Source organism: Camellia sinensis, chromosome 1 (genome assembly GCF_055761805.1).
Source record: "Camellia sinensis isolate YWXY chromosome 1, ASM5576180v1, whole genome shotgun sequence".
Lineage (NCBI taxonomy): Eukaryota > Viridiplantae > Streptophyta > Magnoliopsida > Ericales > Theaceae > Camellia > Camellia sinensis.
Genome location: NC_138961.1, coordinates 12,882,088 through 12,890,967, shown reverse-complemented (window position 1 = coordinate 12,890,967; position 8,880 = coordinate 12,882,088).

Here is an 8,880-nt window from a genome sequence, read left to right as displayed (position 1 = left end):
TATCACGAATAATTAGTTTATACTTATACACATTTTCAAAGAAGGATTCATATAATCGATCTCATTTAATAGCACTTAAGGCTTGGTTTGGTTTAATTTACACATTTCCAAAGACTATGGGGTTGTTTGGGATAAATTAATAAAAGACAAAAAGTTAAAAAATTACTAAAAAAAACTAAAAATCCTATACTATTCAAGGATAGCTTGTGGGGGAAACCACTAGGCCCTTTGAATTCAACTATCCAAAAAGTCAAAAAGTCAAAAGGCTGAAATGGTTATTTTGATTTTATTACGTATCTTCTCGTAAAAGTCAAAAAGGTATCCCAAACATACATATTTTTTTCTTTACTTTTTTAACTAAAACATCAAAAAGTACACTTATATAGCACATCCCAAACAACGTGGGTGTTTGGAAAGTGAGTTTTTATGTAGGTTTTTTTAGTTGTAGGATATTATTGGAGAAATTTCTTTTTTTTGTGTTTGGGAAGATAGTTGGGTTTTTTTTGGTGGTTGGATGTGATGTTTGTGAGAACAAAAGTGAAATGATTATGGGGTTGGATGTGATATTTTGTTTGGATGTGTTTTTTTTTTTATTTTGCAAAAAGTTTGTCTTTTTGTGAAAAGAATAAAAAAAAACCCAAGTTCAAGACTTCCCAAACACCACCATTGGGGCTGAAAAAATACGAAAGACAAAATAGACAAAATAAATCAATAAGACAAAATATTACATTCAAACTATAATCGTTTGTGTAACTTTTTTCTCCCACAAAAGTTAAAAAAATCAAAAAAATCAACTCAAACAAATTTTTTAGTCTCAACTTCAGAAAGTCAATTTAAAAAGTTTTTACCAAGTGACAACTTTTACATTATTAATTCAATTCATGGGCTTCCCGTTGTAACTTTTTTGTTATCGAAGAGAGGTAAACCTAGCTCAAATGGAAGGAGAAAAAAAAATCCAAGTAAGTATTTACCAAAACAAACGGAGCATTATCAGGTTGTTCGGTCTAAATCAACCAACAATATCAAACTGTTTATTTCTTTCCAATTGAAGAGAACAGAAGCAAAAGAGCCTATTAAAAGATATATTGCAGACAAAGTAATGCTGATCTACAAGTAAAAGTGTAGAAAAAGTATTCTTCAGAGGCAGATCTAGAAAGAGGGGAGAGAGAGAGAGTAATGTACAGAATGAATGAAAGCATATACATCTATATAATAAGACACAATAGATTTTGAAAATGTATAAAATGTATGAGAGATACATTTGATATTAACGGTACAGATCTTCCAAACAAAAATAAACGACTGAGATGAAATTTTTCCCGTCCGTCTATCTGTCTCCCCTCTTTCATCTCTGCCCCCCTCTTTCATACATCCTCTTTCATACGCACTTCTCTCTCTCTATTTCTCTTCTCTGCCTCTCCTCTCACGACGATACTGCCACTCACCGACTACAGACCACCTCTCCTCGCCTCTTGCTGACCTTTCTTCTCTCGACCACTGACTCTCTTTTCTCACCCTCCTCCTTCACTGACGCCTTGTCCCATTGCTGCCGACAATGAAGCTGTTCTTCATAAGGTAAAAAGCCCCAATAATAGATTTGAAGAAAGTTAGAAGGTTGTTAACTGCTAAATTACAGAAAGTTAGAAAGTTAATAAATTTATTTTAACAAGTTGAATTTGTTAAATTACAGACCTTGGCTTTCTGTAATTACAAGTTAAATTACAACAAGTTAAATTTGAATTTGTAGTTTAACTTTGTAATTTGAATTTGAATTTGTTAAAAGTTAAATTACAAAAAGTTAGGAAGTTAATAAAGTTAGAAATTTAGAAAGTTAGAAGGTTGTTAACTGCTAAATTAATGAAGAAAGAAAGTTTGAAGAAAGTTAGAAAGTTAGAAGAAAGTTAGAAAGTTAGAAGGTTGCCGCAGGAAAGTTAGAAGAAACACCATATGTTGTTAACTGCTAAATTACAGAGAGAAGGTTGAGAAGCATTTGATTCCATGTGGGAAAAATATGAAACTTAGGAAATGGGTTATATTATTATTATTATATATGATCTTATATATGAAATGTTTTTGATATTATATAAGTCATAAATTATAACTCAGGTAGTCCTCCAAAATTATAAACTTTAAAAGTCATTTCATATGAAACACCATAGGAGGACTACCTGAATTATACTGAATTACCTAAATTATAAAATTATAGAAACACCATAGGAGTAATTTTAAACTATATGTTTGAAGTATATGTTTTTGATATTTTGATCTTTAGAGGACTACCTGAATTACCTGACTTTTAAACTATATGAAATGACTTTTAAAATTATATGTTTTTGATATTTTAAAATTATATAATGTTTAAAAATTATATGGGTTATATTTTTGAGATTTCTGACATGGTTTTGATTTATGAAATGTTTGATTCTTTTATGGGAAATGGGTCCTAAATACTTTTGAGTTTCCTAAATATTGATTTTTTTTTTTTTTTTTTTTTGTGTTTTTCTATTCTTTCGTTCTTTTTTTCTTTATTTGGGAGTGGGGATTGGTAAGCTGTGATAAAAAATAAATATAGTTTCAGCATTGCCTATTACTTTTTTAAGACCCTGTAAACAATTGTCCCCTTACTGTATGTTGTTCATTTGTTATTTTATCCATTGAATTTTATTGCATCAGTTTAGTCTTATAGTTTATTTAGTTTAAATCAAAATTTTGTTTTTGTTGTGGCAGGGGGTTGGCTGTTGCCCATGAGCTAACCAAATGGATTCAAAAGGGGGTTGATTTGATATTTTGCTTATGGTCATATATTGCTTAACAAATATTTCAAATTTATTTAAGGTTGGAAGCAAAATGAATCTGAATAGGTGTAGGTGAAGATTGAAGAAGATGATGGAGTGTTACATACACAAAACTGATGGGACTAAACTGATATAATAAATGGGTTTAGAGTTCCAAGAAGAAAGAGTTGAAAAAAATAATACCCAAGAAAAATATGGATTGATTTTTTGTAAATTAATGTTTTTATGAGTCATTACTTTGTATCTGTATTGACAATGGGTTGCGTTTGTTGGTAGTGTTTCCATTGGGTAACCTATTATTATTGTGCAACAATGTTTGTGTTTAGTTTGAATTGGATGGTCTATGAAAAACCTTTTATTAGTGTGACAATGCATGTATTTGTTTTGAATTGGGTAGTCTCTTTTAATTTTCATTTCTTTTTTGTATTTTACAGGTGGATGAAGACTAGAAGCAAATTGTAATATCGGCTCCCTTTTTACAGGTCTACATTATTTTAAGTTTTTTTCTTATCTCTCTAAAGATTTTGTATTTATTGTTGTGGGAGTTAAAATATTGCTAGAGATGTCTAAACTAAACGTGCACTTTGTGCATACTTTGTCTAAAATATTGAAAGAGTGGCAATCTCCAGTGAGCAACAAATTGTGCATACTTTTTTCAATTTGTTTGAAAAGATATGATAATGTCTGGAAGTACATTTCTCTTTCATCTTTATCCTAAATAGCATTCTAAGTGGCACAGTTGTCTTAGTGGTTTAAATGAATTTTAATGTGTACTATTTGAATGTTGTTTTTATATATTTTTGAAGGGTGACACTTTTGCTAAGTAAATTTTAAATTTTCTACTTTATTCTTCATATTTTAACTAAAGGAATTTGTTTTTCCAGAATCACATTTATTGGGGTTTAAAATAAATTTTGATTAATTTTTAAGTATGATCAAATATATTTCATATTTTCAAATCACTATAAAAGGAGCTTTTTACATTTTATTTCAATAGTTAATAATTTTAAGAATAATTGATTTTAAATGTCTACAAATTATTTTTTTATCAATACCTGAACTAACTGAATAAAAAATGTTCACAGTTATTAAATGAAAGGATTATAAAATAAAAATTGTGCCATAAATTATAAAGAAAAAAAATTCATATAAGATTTTTTCTTTGAGTTTGGATCACTTGAGTATTTGTTATTTTTTTGTGAGCTTTTGTTTTTTGTTTTTTTTTTTTTATAGAAAAATGAAGCTATTCAGAATATTGTAAAAATGTATAACGGTATCTAACATGTCATTATGGCCGTTAAGGTACCGCTACGGCCGTAACATAACATTGAAACGGCCGTTACATATGAGAATTTCCGTCACACCGCTATGACGGCCGTAACAAGTTGCGGTAATTACCACAACCGTTACGTAACGCCGTTACGTAACAAGTTGTGCCATGGGTGTTAAAACATGTCCACATATATTTCAGGCACTAAAATAAATCTTGGGTATTAATTTCAAGAGATGAATAAAATAAAATAAAATAAGACTATACTGAAAATTCATATAAGCATACATTTCTTACAATAAATCACTTTGCTTGGTTGAAGTTTTCTAAAAATACTTTTCAGAAAATTCTACTTTCTTCTTTTTCGTATTTTTTTGTTTTTACTGAGTTTTTTAAATATTTTAAGCAATTTTTTTAATTTTTAGACACACCTAACATAAATTCACTTAAAAAGTATAATTTTTGTGAAAAAAATCTTTAAAAAATTCACTAAATACCAAAAATATAAAAATTTAGTATATTTTTCTTATTTTTGTGTATTTATTAATTTTTAAAAATATTTTTACACAAATGTTTTACTTTTTAGACACATCTAAGTAAGATGCATTTAAAAAAGTAAAAAAATACTTAAAATTTTAAAAAGTATTCACTAAAAACAAAAAAATACGAAAAACAAAAAATTCAATTTTCAAAAAACTTAATTCAAAAAACTCAAACCAAACACACAAAATAGGGATTGGCTTCCTTCTAGTCCGTGATCGGATTGGAGGGTACTATTGGGTTCGTGGGGGACCCACTACGGGTCCTATTTCAATAATTCGAACCGTTGAATGTGTAGAACTCGTCGAGTACTATATGCCTATAAAAAATAATGTTGATCGAATATCAATATCGGATCAGATTTCTATCAACCATTTTTTTTTTCACCGTCTATTTTTTTTATATACAAAACTGATTTGATCATGTAGCTATCGATATCCAATCAATGTGATTTTTTTATAGGCATATAGTACTCGATGAGTTCTACACATTAAATGGTTGAGATTATCAAAACGAGGCCCGTGATAAACTCTCACAAGCCCAACAGCACCCTCTAGTCCGATCGCGGACGGGAGGGAAGCCAAATCCCACTGAATAATGTTGTAAAAAGAGAATGTGAATTTTTTTTCAAAAATTAGTACCTTACCCCCTTCAGTATACGCGTCAGCAGGAACACCAAATGTCCTAGCTGATCCAAAGCCGGCTATCTTCACTGTGCTTTGACGACGATGATCTAACATCAAACTCCCAGGATTCAGACCTTGGTGGAGAATATTATGCGAATCACAATAATCGAGACCACTCAGAATCCCATGCAGAAAATCCTGCCAAGAAAAAAATAAAAAATAAAAAAAAGAAGAAGAAAATGAATCATTACATAGAAACACTAGCATAGAATTCTAACATAGGAACACTAAGATGACATTAATTAGGCAATGTTGATTTTTCTTGAAAAATTAGATCATCTTGCATTGTTGCATGGCATTAAACAATTCCATTGTGTTTGTCATTTCATTAATTGTATTGTTTCCAGTTTTCGTCATTTCTAACTTTGCAATATAACAAAATTTAAGTAGTTACCTAAATTCATAGATTCTTCCAACTTCATGTTCTAAATTTATCCATAAACAATATGGATGATCATATATTAGATTTTTTGTAAAGCAACAACTCAACTTGTAAGCCATTGAAAAAGTCATAAATGGATAGTAATCATCACATGCTTTTGTTACGCTCGGCGTCTTGACAATCTCTGGAGAAGTATCCATAAACTTCCTCAGGTCAAGTTCCACATGCTCCGTAACAAGATGCACTGATCTCTCCTTGTTCACTACATCTAGCAACCTGTGACCAGAATTCCATCAATTAATATGTTTCGTCAAAATCCAAGATATTTAAAATAAAGCTAAAGGGTAATAAAAAAAAAAAAAAACAGCAGATGATTCAAATTTTAGAATCCCGCTTTGTATTATGTAAAGGAGATTGTTATTTTTCAAACATACATCATATAATTTTTATTTGCCTCTCCAAGATCAACTAGACTATTTAAGAAGTACATACCTGAGGATGTTCTTATGCTGCATCTCTCTCATAAAGGAGATTTCTCTGATTACTGAGCTTGGGACACCTTGTTCTCTATTGAGAAAACATTCCCGCCTCAAACAAACAATGTAACGCCCTCAAAATAATACATAAAACCCATCATTTTAGACATGCAATGATATAAGAGAAATCGATACATTTCCATTCATCAGAGTAGTTCTTACAACAGTATTACATGTTAACAACAAAAGCAAATGCCGTACGGGCTTACAGCTTTCCAAGTCAACACTTGGTTACAAAAAGAAGAGTACTAACTCTATATAAAGAAAGCCCTTGGCTTGATATACATGTAATATAACAACAGTAATCACAAAAAGACGTTCCAGCCACTAAGCCTCCCAAGTTACGTTCTTGGAGGTGGCATGCTACCTGTACCTGAAAATGATGTCCCATATGGGGTGAGCCAACGCCCAGTAGAGATATGCTAAACACGATATGAGCAATAACTAAGACATTAGCAGTTGATAAATGTTGACTCACATAAATCAATTCATACACCACCTTCATTACATGACCACAGTGTCCATGTTTCAGTTCATTTTCCATTTCTTATCCAATTTCCAATTCATTACCGTGGCTCAGAACCTGGCCGCACACTCTAAACGAAATAATAATTTATATTAAACGTTTCTCATTTCACAATAGATAAGAATACAAGCTGTATCAACACCTCTACAGATAAGCATATAAGCTACATCATTATTTCAATAGATAAGCATATGAGCTGTATCCACACTTCAACAGATAAGCATATGAGCTATATCAACACTTCCATAGATAAGCATATGAGCTATATCAACACATCAACTGACAAGCATGTGAGCTGTGTCAACGGAGTCCATCCCCTATCTCCTCCCAACAACATCCGATTTAGAGGTCTATCCCCTATCTTCCCCTAAACCGTGGAGTACATCCCACACAACACAACATATATATATATATATACACAAAGGCCATATACATATTCAATAAATACATAAAGTTAATGTATTCTTTCATCTGTCAAACTCTTTGACATAACTAATTGATTAGTTTTAATTTGCCTAATCGTCATGCATTGTTTACAACAATCAAAACTACCCTCCACCAGTAGCCCAAAGCAATTATTTCTAAACAGATAATAAAAGCTCCAACAGATAAAATTACCAACATTTCCAAAAGTGAGCGATTAATAAATCCAACTTCACTATTTTACAATATGATGAACCAATTTCATTATTTCCAACTCAATTCCATATAATCACAATTTTCCCAAATTAATTATACCAATTAATTTATACAACAATTTAGGGTTTTCTACCCCATTTCCCAATATTGACCCAAGAGTCCAAATGTTCTCAACAAACACCAAAACCCTCATTTTGAAACCCAATACACATATTATGAGCCGAAACCACAAAACCCTATTTAATACATTTTGAAACCCTAAGTCCCAAAATCAACCATTTAAACAACAAGCTCAAAATCTAGGTTAAAACCCATAAGAGTGAGTAGGAATCCCTACCTCAAATTCGGAGACCAAGGGAAGAAGATGATGAAATTGAAGATGCTCCAAATCCCAAAATTTTCAGTTTAAAAGATAGCCCTTGACGATCAACCCAACTTCTACAAAGGCCCAAGGTGAGGAAATCACTCATACTGGATCAATCCTAAGAGAGAAGTTAGGGTTTTGGTGAGAGGAGCTCTCAAAATAGCTTTTTGGAAAAGTAAGAGAGAGAAAGAATGTTGAAAAATCATCCAAAAATTCAGATCTCGATTTTAAATATATGTCGCCTTGCTCGAGCGTGGAAACCCCCGCTCGAGCATCACTCACAGACTCCCGCTCGAGCGTCCAAACTCCTGCTCGAGCGGCGGATACACACTCCCAGAATCTCGACATACCAGGTCCCCGCTCGAGCGTCCAACTCCTCGCTCGGGCGGCACACACAAACTCCCGCTCGAGCGTCCAAACGCCCGCTCGAGTGTCACCACTGCAGAGGAAAATATTGGAAGGGTGATTTTCCCGCTCGAGCATCAAAACCCCCCGCTCGAGCGGAGAAGCAACAAAAGGCCCCGCTCGAGCGTCAAAAGCTCCGCTCGAGCAGACAGGCCAAAACCTGGGCAACTACTTTTGGTTCTAAGCTCAACCAACCTGTTTCAAACCTGCCCAACACAGCCCAAGACTCAAATAGAAAGAGTAAAGGATGTAAACGAGATATACACAACAACCAACTCCACGGATCTTAAGTCCGGATACAACAATTAAAGAAAAGGGGAAACCAGGATCGCTATAACCTCCCCCCTTAAAGAACTTCGTCCCCGAAATTAAATGCGAGTTTTCAAAACAAGTTTTCTCCATTCCCAACAATATTACAACACAATATTACACAACCCGACCCATTACTGGTCAGTCTCATCTCTTTTCAAGAGGCAATTTACAACCTTTAATTCAGTATGCATTATTAACATGCTTTTCCTTGAAATTCACCAATTTCAACACATTTTCCACAATTCCATAACACATTCAACATTAATATCATGCTTGCATTTCCACAGTTTACTTAAAACATACTTTCATAAACCAAAACATTTACAATGTTTTACAACTTAAGACATATATAATGCTCTTAAAGTTCAACAGTATTACAAAATTTCAATACATGATTACACATCAACAACCAAGTCCGGATATTT